Source organism: Coregonus clupeaformis, unplaced genomic scaffold (assembly GCF_020615455.1).
Source record: "Coregonus clupeaformis isolate EN_2021a unplaced genomic scaffold, ASM2061545v1 scaf0485, whole genome shotgun sequence".
NCBI lineage: Eukaryota > Metazoa > Chordata > Actinopteri > Salmoniformes > Salmonidae > Coregonus > Coregonus clupeaformis.
In genome coordinates, this window is record NW_025533940.1 from 117296 (window position 1) to 130000 (window position 12705).

Sequence of the window (12705 nt, forward strand, 5' to 3'; positions counted from 1 at the left end):
CACACACTTCTGTATCCTCCTCACAACAACAACACACACACTTCTGTATCCTCCTCACAACAACACACGCTTCTGTATCCTCCTCACAACAACACACACACACACTTCTGTATCCTCCTCACAACAACACACACACACTTCTGTATCCTCCTCACAACAACAACACACACACTTCTGTATCCTCCTCACAACAACACACACACTTCTGTATCCTCCTCACAACAACAACACACACACGCTTCTGTATCCTCCTCACAACAACAACAACACACACACTTCTGTATCCTCCTCACAACACACACACACACACACTTCTGTATCCTCCTCACAACAACACACACACTTCTGTATCCTCCTCACAACAACACACACACGCTTCTGTATCCTCCTCACAACAACAACACACACACACTTCTGTATCCTCCTCACAACAACACACACACACACTTCTGTATCCTCCTCACAACAACACACACACACACTTCTGTATCCTCCTCACAACAACACACACACACACTTCTGTATCCTCCTCACAACAACACACACACACGCTTCTGTATCCTCCTCACAACAACACACACACACACTTCTGTATCCTCCTCACAACAACACACACACACACTTCTGTATCCTCCTCACAACAACACACACACTTCTGTATCCTCCTCACAACAACAACACACACACGCTTCTGTATCCTCCTCACAACAACAACACACACACTTCTGTATCCTCCTCACAACAACACACACACTTCTGTATCATCCTCCACAACAACACAAACTTCTGTATCCTCCTCACAACAACACACACACACACTTCTGTATCCTCCTCACAACAACAACACACACACACTTCTGTATCCTCCTCACAACAACACACACACACACTTCTGTATCCTCCTCACAACAACAACACACACACGCTTCTGTATCCTCCTCACAACAACAACACACACACACTTCTGTATCCTCCTCACAACAACACACACACACACTTCTGTATCCTCCTCACAACAACACACACACACTTCTGTATCCTCCTCACAACAACAACACACACACGCTTCTGTATCCTCCTCACAACAACAACACACACACACTTCTGTATCCTCCTCACAACAACACACACACACACTTCTGTATCCTCCTCACAACAACACACACACACACTTCTGTATCCTCCTCACAACAACACACACACACACTTCTGTATCCTCCTCACAACAACACACACACACACTTCTGTATCCTCCTCACAACAACACACACACACACTTCTGTATCCTCCTCACAACAACAACAACACACACACTTCTGTATCCTCCTCACAACACACACACACACACTTCTGTATCCTCCTCACAACAACACACACACACACTTCTGTATCCTCCTCACAACAATACACACACTTCTGTATCCTCCTCACAACAACAACAACACACACACTTCTGTATCCTCCTCACAACACACACACACACACTTCTGTATCCTCCTCACTACAACACACACACACACTTCTGTATCCTCCTCACAACAACACACACACTTCTGTATCCTCCTCACAACAACACACACACACACTTCTGTATCCTCCTCACAACAACACACACACACACTTCTGTATCCTCCTCACAACAACACACACACACTTCTGTATCCTCCTCACAACAACACACACACACACTTCTGTATCCTCCTCACAACACACACACACTTCTGTATCCTCCTCACAACAACACACACACTTCTGTATCCTCCTCACAACAACAACACACACACGCTTCTGTATCCTCCTCACAACAACAACACACACACACTTCTGTATCCTCCTCACAACAACAACACACACACGCTTCTGTATCCTCCTCACAACAACACACACACACACTTCTGTATCCTCCTCACAACAACACAACACACACACTTCTGTATCCTCCTCACAACAACACACACACACACTTCTGTATCCTCCTCACAACAACACACACACACACACTTCTGTATCCTCCTCACAACAACACACACACACTTCTGTATCCTCCTCACAACAACACACACACACACACTTCTGTATCCTCCTCACAACAACACACACACACACTTCTGTATCCTCCTCACAACAACACACACACACGCTTCTGTATCCTCCTCACAACACACACACACACTTCTGTATCCTCCTCACAACAACACACACACGCTTCTGTATCCTCCTCACAACAACACACACACACTTCTGTATCCTCCTCACAACAACAACACACACACTTCTGTATCATCCTCACAACAACACACACGCTTCTGTATCCTCCTCACAACAACACACACACACACTTCTGTATCCTCCTCACAACAACAACACACACACTTCTGTATCCTCCTCACAACAACAACACACACACTTCTGTATCCTCCTCACAACAACAACACACACACTTCTGTATCCTCCTCACAACAACAACACACACACTTCTGTATCCTCCTCACAACAACAACACACACACTTCTGTATCCTCCTCAATAACAACACACACACTTCTGTATCCTCCTCACAACAACAACACACACACGCTTCTGTATCCTCCTCTGACAACAACACACACACACGCTTCTGTATCCTCCTCCAACAACACACACACACACTTCTGTATCCTCCTCACAACAACAACACACACACACTTCTGTATCCTCCTCACAACAACACACACACACACTTCTGTATCCTCCTCACAACAACACACACACACACTTCTGTATCCTCCTCACAACAACACACACACACACTTCTGTATCCTCCTCCACAACAACACACACACACACTTCTGTATCCATCCTCACAACAACAACAACACACACACTTCTGTATCCTCCTCACAACAACACACACACACACTTCTGTATCCTCCTCACAACAACAACACACACACACACTTCTGTATCCTCTCTCAAACAACACACACACACACTTCTGTATCCTCCTCACAACAACACACACACACACTTCTGTATCCTCCTCACAACAACACACACACTTCTGTATCCTCCTCAGACAACACACACACACACTTCTGTATCCTCCTCACAACAACACACACACACTTCTGTATCCTCCTCACAACAACACACACACACACTTCTGTATCCTCCCTCACAACAACACACACACACACACTTCTGTATCCTCCTCACAACACACACACACACACTTCTGTAATCATCCTCCACAACACACACACACACTTCTGTATCCTCCTCACAACACACACACACACTTCTGTATCCTCCTCTACAACAACACACACACACTTCTGTATCCTCCTCACAACAACACACACACACACACACTTCTGTATCCTCCTCACAACAACACACACACACACACTTCTGTATCCTCCTCACAACAACACACACACACACTTTCTGTATCCTCCTCACAACAACACACACACACACTTCTGTATCCTCCTCACAACAACACACACACACACACTTCTGTATCCTCCTCACAACAACACACACACACACACTTCTGTATCCTCCTCACAACACACACACACACTTCTGTATCCTCCTCACAACAACACACACACACACACACTTCTGTATCCTCCTCACAACAACACACACACACACTTCTGTATCCTCCTCACAACAACACACACACACACTTCTGTATCCTCCTCACAACAACACACACACACACTTCTGTATCCTCCTCACAACAAACACACACACACACTTCTGTATCCTCCTCACAACAAATGGCTGTGTCTGTTTGTCAACGTCTCCAGAGATGGCCACACTCAGATGATTGTCAGTCAATCTCCTGGTGAATGCCTTTCAGACCCAGCATGAGTTCCAAATGACACCCTATTCCCTATATAGTGCACTACTTTTGACCAGAGCCCAATGGGTCCCGATTAAAAGTAGTGCACTAGAAAGGGAACAGGGTGCCATTTGGAACTCACACATTCTTTGTCCCCGGGACAGAATCAACAATCTCTCACACAATAATAATGTAAAGTGATTTGAGACATGATTTTGTATTGAATGACAGTTTTGATAAGGAGTTGATTGAAAACATAATCTCATGGAGTTGTGTATTCTAAGGGATAGCCTTCTTAGTGATCGGAGGTGTTGGTGCAGCGATGCTGTGTTGGCTCCATCTAGTGGGACGTAGTGAAATGACAGGTAAAAGTTATTTCGCTTCAACTGCGTCAATAGCTCTCTTAAATCTCCCGCATGCCCATAAGAGACATATAATACTGCATTTATACATAGAAAAGGGTTGAGAGATATAACCAATTGTGATTAAAAATGTTTTCAGAATCTCACTGCACTGATCCACAAAGTCATGCTACATAATCACGTGTGCACTCTTTGGATAATATACATTATTTGTCCTGAAAGTAGCCATACAGCCATCAAATGTTTAATTTAAGTACATCTATTCTTTTGTATTCTCCGATGTGTATTGTGTTCACTGACAGCTACAGCGTCCCTGGCATTGTGTTGTGGTTGAGGGTGGGCTGGTTTTTAGCTGCAGTCCTCTCTCTGACAGGCCTATCTGCCATATGCTGTTGGGAGACAACAGAAACCTGACTCCTTTAGTTAACCGACCTCCAACTCTATTGTCATAGACCAGACACCTCTTTAGTGTTATACAGAACAGTATATAAACAGGCATGTTTAATGTGTAACGTATTTTACAGAACGTCAAATTTAGAAGTTCTTCCAAATGTCAAAAATTTAGAAGTGGTTAAGTTTAGTTATTAATTCCACATTGTTTAGGGTATTTCCCAACTTGTAATACGTTATCCTAATGTGATCCACTATAGCAATCGAAACAACCACATGGAAAGAAAGGTCAACTAAAGATGGATTGGAATGATGCAAAATAACCATGTTTCCCATCCACAGTTTTTATGCCAGTAAAGTCATATCGTATTATTTTTTTAATCATGCAAAGTTGGAAAGTTTCAGTACAATTTTATAAATGCTGACAGATAATTTATTAATTCAACACGGTGGGATATTTTTGTGTTGGTGAAATGAATTACGCGTGAAATGGCGGTGGAAACGTTTTTATGTGCAAATATTGATATAATAACCATCATATCGAAGTAAACTTGGAGTCACACAATGACATGGCGTGTGGTCCTCCCACTGCGACTACGGACACCATGCAGTCTAAATTAGGCTACAGATTAAATAAGTTATGATGAACATTCGATTCTTATTCGGTACATGAAAACTAAAAGGAAAACTAAAAACCTAAAAACTATATTTTGGTGTTTGTTTTTATTAGCCCATTGTTGATATAGTCCCCTAATGTTTTGCATGTCAGCAATCAAGTTTTCAAGATATGTAACTTTTCAAAATACAGAAATCTGGCCCATATGATGTGTTTTGCATCATACAGGCCAGATTTCTGTATTTTGAATGTTTTTCCTTTAAGCAAAAAAAGTACATTTTATGTGCACTACCTCATCACACACACATTTTTATCTGCAACACGATTGGGTGGAAACACCACTGGTGGGAAAATGCACAGATGTTCTTCTTGCCGACTCTGGTCTTTGGCACACGTGCTCTCTAGTCAACAGCTGGCAGATACAGTGTGGGTAGGCTAGTCTACATGATGAGATTATTATGGATGAATGACAATATTTTTATTTGTCAAACATTGATCATCATGTCACCAATAAGACCCTTGATATTTATTGGAAAGGCTCATCACACCTCCATTTATTTGATCTCCATCCCCAAAATAATAGTGGGTGAATAGCATGCTATTCTCATGCTTAAATTCAAGGTCAGAATACACTTGTCACGACTTCCTCCGAAGCTGCCACCTCTCCTGGTTCAGGCAGGCTTCGGCGTTCGTCGTCACCGGCCTTCTAGCCACTGCCGCTCCTCATCTCATCATTCCATTTGTTTTGTCTTGTTTATTACACACACCTGGTTCATATCCCCTCATCAGTACCTGTATAAGTGTTCCCTCTGCCCCCTTGTCTTTGTGTGTGATTGTTTATTGTGAGGTTAGTGAAGCTCGGTGGAGCTCCTAGTATTTTGTATCGCCGGGATAATTCCCCGTGTGCCTTGTTGTTTCCAGTGCGGAAACTACAATAGTTCTTTGCGCCCTGGAGTGTTTTGACACTTTACTGCGTAACCTTGTGTTTGCAGAATAAATCCTGTTATTCTGTGATTTACCCTCCTGCGCCTGACTCCTTCAACACCACCTCATCATAACACTAGAGAGAAGTGCATAAAAAGGGAATTAAATTAAATGTACATGTGCTTAACTCAGGTCGGAATTGGCCCCCATGGCAAATAAACTTTGAAACTTAAAATCATCAGCACATTCCTCTTGAAATTCGTTAGCTTATTAAATTAACTACACATCTGCCACGCTGATCCTCAACACAGGGGCCCCTCAGGGGTGCGTGCTCAGTCCCCTCCTGTACTCCTTGTTCACCCATGACTGCATGGCCAGGCACGACTCCAACACCATCATTAAGTTTGCCGATGACACAACAGTGGTAGGCCTGATCACCGACAACGATGAGACAGCCTATAGGGAGGAGGTCAGAGACCTGGCCGTGTGGTGCCAGGATAACAACCTCTCCCTCAACGTGACCAAGACAAAGGAGATGATTGTGGACTACAGGGGAAAAAAGAGGACTGAGCACTTCCCCATTCTCATTGACGGGGCTGTAGTGGAAAAGGTTGAGAGCTTCAAGTTCCTTGGTGTCCACATCACCAACAAACGATCATGGTCCAAACACACCAAGACAGTCGTGAAGAGGGCACGACAAAGCCTATTCCCCCTCAAGAGACTGAAAAGATTTGGCATGGGTCCTCAGATCCTCATAAAGTTCTACAGCTGCACCATCGAGAGCATCCTGACTGGTTGCATCACTGCCTGGTATGGCAACTGCTCGGCCTCCGACCGCAAGGCACTCAGAGGGTAGTGTGTATGGCCCAGTACATCACTGGGGTCAAGCTTCCTGCCATCCAGGACCTCTATACCAGGCGGTGTCAGAGGAAGGCCCTAAAAATTGTCAAAGACTCCAGCCACCCTAGTCATAGACTGTTCTCTCTGCTACCGCATGGCAAGCGGTACCGGAGCGCCAAGTCTAGGTCCAAAAGGCTTCTTAACAGCTTCTACCCCCAAGCCATAAGACTCCTGAACATCTAATCATGGCTACCCGGACTATTTGCATTGCCCCCCCACCCCCTCTTTTACGCTGCTGCTACTTTGTTTATTATCTATGCATAGTCACTTTAACTCTACCTACATGTACATATTACCTCAATTACCTCGACTAACCGGTTTCCCCGCACATTGACTCTGTACTGGTACCCCCTGTATATATAGCCTCCCTACTGTTATTTTATTTTACTGCTGCTCTTTAATTATGTGCTATTATTTATTTTTTACTTCACACTTTTTTTCTTTTCTTAAAACTGCATTGTTGGTTAAAGGCTTGTAAGTAAGCATTTCATTGTAAGGTCTACACCTGTTGTATTCAGCACGTGGCAAATAACATTTTGATTTGATTTAATCTTGCTTGTATGATTCAAATAGGACTGCTTCATTATCAACACATTTCTCACTTAAACTAAACTATTTTCCTTCATCTGGATTAAATTAATTTCCATTTATGTTTATTCAATTAATGTTGTTTTATGATTCGAATCTTCAAGGTGTTAATTTGCTGTTTTAATATTGGCTTAGTTGCTTTGCATTAAAGATTGACTGCCGGTGTGCCATGCCTAATTATGCAACCGGGTAGCCTAATTCGTTAATTGGACCATGAACAGACCTACCTTACCTTCTGAGAACGATCTCCAACAACAAATCATGGTTCATTTAGCCAAGATAAACGGCACACGTTCCTTCACTGGAGATCAGAGCGGGGTCTGAGACAGCTCCTTTCTCCCGGTGCGGTGGAGTGGAGCTGAGCTAGAGAGGACGGTGCCAACCCACACTACGCCCAGGCGTGCGCACCTGCATTGTTTCTCTCTCCTTCACGACTCTCTTTAATTAAAGACTCGTTAAACAATCAAATGCTTCCACTTTTCACACAATAGACAATATCACAGAGGTACGGGGAACAACAGGGTCTGCCTGTCTGGGACGCAGGGAACAGTGGGCTGACTATCCAAACATACCCCTTGTTCGATTCCTCCGGCCTATCATTAACCCCGTCCACCCCAAGCTACGGAGGTGACATGGGGGCAGAGAGGTGGAAGAGATGTCGCGGGTGACGTCTAATCCCAGGTTGCCAATGACATTAGACAAAATTAGTAGTCTCATTAATTTAGGGGAGGGAAGTAATATTGTAGTTAAAGCGGGCTAATTGACCAACTATTAGGCAGGAACAGAACCGTTTACTGTGATAAATTCCCCCATCATTGTGTGCCGCAGCATCGCTCACAACAGTAAGCGCTGTAACCTTCAATTACGTTTCGTCAGGGCGTTGCGGGCGTAAGCATCTGCCTCTGATTCCAAATGATGCAGGTTCCAATCCAGCTATAGAAAATAGGTTTTTGATATTTTTTGTTTTAAACCTATTCCAAACCTTAACCATTCGGAGTTAATGTCTAACCTTCAGAATTAGCAGTTAATGCCTAAACTTAACCTAGCCTTAAATAATATACAAGAGCAGAGTATTTAAAATCTACCAATTGGGGCTGAAAAGGAGATTAATATGTGTGTATTTTCATGGCTTTCTTTCAATGATCCCTAATATTCTGAACCGTTCTCTCCATATATTCTAGTTAGTCTGTCGAGAAAATTCAATTTAAAAGGTACACCAAATGTAAAGGGATGGCTTTAGATACATCTACTGAAACCCCTAATGAATGAAAACTCCAGTGGTTGAAATAAATGTATTCAGCGCGTGCATTGGGGAACCACACCTGTGTAAGGTAAGTCTGAATACCAACTACGGAGAAAGTATGGAAAGGCCTGTGTAGGAAAGCCATGCATTTCCTAAGTCTGAATCAGGAACCAACAGGTGTAAAACAGTACAGTGAAATTCTTACCTTGAGAACTCTTTCCAACAATGCACTGATTATAATAATAATAATAATAATAATAATAATAATAATAATAATAATAATCTAGATAATAATGAAAAAAATAATAATCACACTACAACTACGATGTGAGTTAAAGAAACACAAGAATGCAAGTATATACAGGTCAGTGTCGGTACCTTATTCAATGTGCAGGGGTACTGGAGTGGTTGTATATACAGGTCAGTGTCGGTACCTTATTCAATGTGCAGGGGTACTGGAGTGGTTGTATATACAGGTCAGTGTCGGTACCTTATTCAATGTGCAGGGGTACTGGAGTGGTTGGATATACAGGTCAGTGTCGGTACCTTATTCAATGTGCAGGGGTACTGGAGTGGTTGTATATACAGTGGGGGGGAAAAGTATTTGATCCCCTGCTGATTTTGTACATTTGCCCACTGACAAAGTCATGATCAGTCTATAATTTTAATGGTAGGTTTATTTGAACAGTGAGAGACAGAATAACAACAACAAAAATCCAGAAAAACGCATGTCAAAAATTTTATAAATTGATTTGCATTTTAATGAGGGAAATAAGTACTTGAACCCTCTGCAAAACATGACTTAGTACTTGGTGGCAAAACCCTTGTTGGCAATCACAGAGGTCAGATGTTTCTTGTAGTTGGCCACCAGGTTTGCACACATCTCAGGAGGGGATTTTGTTCCCACTCTCTTTGCAGATCTTCTCCAAGTCATTAAGGTTTCGAGGCTGACGTTTGGCAACTTGAACCTTCAGCTCCCTCCACAGATTTTCTATGGGATTAAGGTCTGGAGGCTGGCTAGGCCACTCCAGGACCTTAATGTGCTTCTTCTTGAGCCACTCCTTTGTTGCCTTGGCCGTGTGTTTTGGGTCATTGTCATGCTGGAATACCCATCCACGACCCATTTTCAATGCCCTGGCTGAGGGAAGGAGGTTCTCACCCAATATTTGACGGTACATGGCCCCGTCCATCGCCCTTTGATGCGGTGAAGTTGTCCTGTCCCCTTAGCAGAAAAAACACCCCAAAGATAATGTTTCCACCTCCATGTTTGACGGTGGGGATGGTGTTCTTGGGGTCATAGGCAGCATTCCTCCTCCTCCAAACACGGCGAGTTGAGTTGATGCCAAAGAGCTCCATTTTGGTCTCATCTGACCACAACACTTTCACCCAGTTCTCCTCTGAATCATTCAGATGTTCATTGGCAAACTTCAGACGGCCCTGTATATGTGCTTTCTTGAGCAGGTGGACCTTGCGGGTGCTGCAGGATTTCAGTCCTTCATGGCGTAGTGTGTTACCAATTGTTTTCTTGGTGTCTATGGTCGCAGCTGCCTTGAGATCATTGACAAGATCCTCCCGTGTAGTTCTGGGCTGATTCCTCAAAGTTCTCATAATCATTGCAACTCCACGAGGTGAGATCTTGCATGGAGCCCCAGGTCGAGGGAGATTGACAGTTATTTTGTGTTTCTTCCATTTGCGAATAATCGCACCAACTGTTGTCACCTTCTCACCAAGCTGCTTGGCGATGGTCTTGTAGCCCATTCCAGCCTTGTGTAGGTCTACAATCTTGTCCCTGACATCCTTGGAGAGCTCTTTGGTCTTGGCCATGGTGGAGAGTTTGGAATCTGATTGATTGACTGCTTCTGTGTACAGGTGTCTTTTATACAGGTAACAAACTGAGATTAGGAGCACTCCCTTTAAGAGTGTGCTCCTAATCTCAGCTCGTTACCTGTATAAAAGAAACCTGGGAGCCAGAAATCTTTCTGATTGAGAGGGGGTCAAATACTTATTTCCCTCCTTAAAATGCAAATCAATTTATAACATTTTTGACATGCGTTTTTCTGGATTTTTTTGTTGTTATTCTGTCTCTCACTGTTCAAATAAACCTACCATTAAAATTATAGACTGATCATGTCTTTGTCAGTGGGCAAACGTACAAAATCAGCAGGGTATCAAATACTTTTTTCCCTCACTGTACAGGTCAGTGTCAGTACCTTATTCAATGTGCAGGGGTACTGGAGTGGTTGTATATACAGGTCAGTGTCAGTACCTTATTCAATGTGCAGGGGTACTGGAGTGGTTGTATATACAGGTCAGTGTCAGTAACCTTATTCAATGTGCAGGGGTACTGGAGTGGTTGTATATACAGGTCAGTGTCAGTACCTTATTCAATGTGCAGGGGTACTGGAGTGGTTGGATATACAGGTCAGTGTCAGTACCTTATTCAATGTGCAGGGGTACTGGAGTGGTTGTATATACAGGTCAGTGTCAGTACCTTATTCAATGTGCAGGGGTACTGGAGTGGTTGTATATACAGGTCAGTGTCAGTACCTTATTCAATGTGCAGGGGTACTGGAGTGGTTGGATATACAGGTCAGTGTCAGTACCTTATTCAATGTGCAGGGGTACTGGAGTGGTTGTATATACAGGTCAGTGTCAGTACCTTATTCAATGTGCAGGGGTACTGGAGTGGTTGTATACACAGGTCAGGGAGCCTGGATTCGAACCAGGATCTCTAGTGGCACAGCCTTAGACCACTGCGCCACTCGGGAGGTTCGAATCCAGGCTCTGTCCTACAAGATAAACTCTAAAAAAATAAAAAATAAAAAACGATTCAAGCGGGTTGGCATCTTTCTGGGATGGGGCTGACTGTTAGGGTATAGGTGGGGGTGGGGCTTATTGCTAGGGTATAGGTGGGGGTGGGGCTTGCTGTTAGGGTATAGGGACAAGAGGTCCCCCCTCCCCCGTGTATTGACTCGCGTGTATAAGTCAGTGATCATATTTCACACCGTCTTCTAAAGTTGACCTCTGTAATGTTCTTCTCACACCTCCCGTGGTCTCCTCCTCCCCTCCCCCGGCCTCCCCGCGGCAGATGGGGAGTGTAGCCGGGCGCCTCAGCCCACATTCGGCAGGTCTGCAGGCTGTTGCGGCCTGGCGGTGGGGAGGGCCTCGCTGGAGAGATGAAATATTCATGTAAGGCAGAGTGAATGGGCTCCCCGGGTGGAAGGAGCGTGCCCGGTCGTTGTTCAGACCGATCTGCAGGCCTCATTAGGCCGCTGACGGGGGAGCAGGTCATGGTGATTTCCTTACCACAGTTTCTCTAGAATCCTACCTACCGCCTACCAGCTGTCATGCACACGCACGTAAATATCCGTGCACGCGCACGCAGTGCAAGAAAACACACACAGAGCGCATGTGAACACACACACACACACTGGCCACGAAAATTGTCTCTGGCATAAACTTTCCCTTGTGTGAAAAGTTGATAAATAAAAGTGATGACCTTTGTATGATTATAACCAATTAGACTGCATTCTAGAGACTATATGTTTTATAACCTATTAGACTTCATTCTAGAGACTATATGTTTTATAACCTATTAGACTGCATTCTAGAGACTATATGTTTTATAACCTATTAGACTGTATTCTAGAGACTATATGTTTTATAACCTATTAGACTGCATTCTAGAGACTATATGTTTTATAACCTATTAGACTGCATTCTAGAGACTATATGTTTTATAACCTATTAGACTGTATTCTAGAGACTATATGTTTTATAACCTATTAGACTGCATTCTAGAGACTATATGTTTTATAACCAATTAGACTGCATTCTAGAGACTATATGTT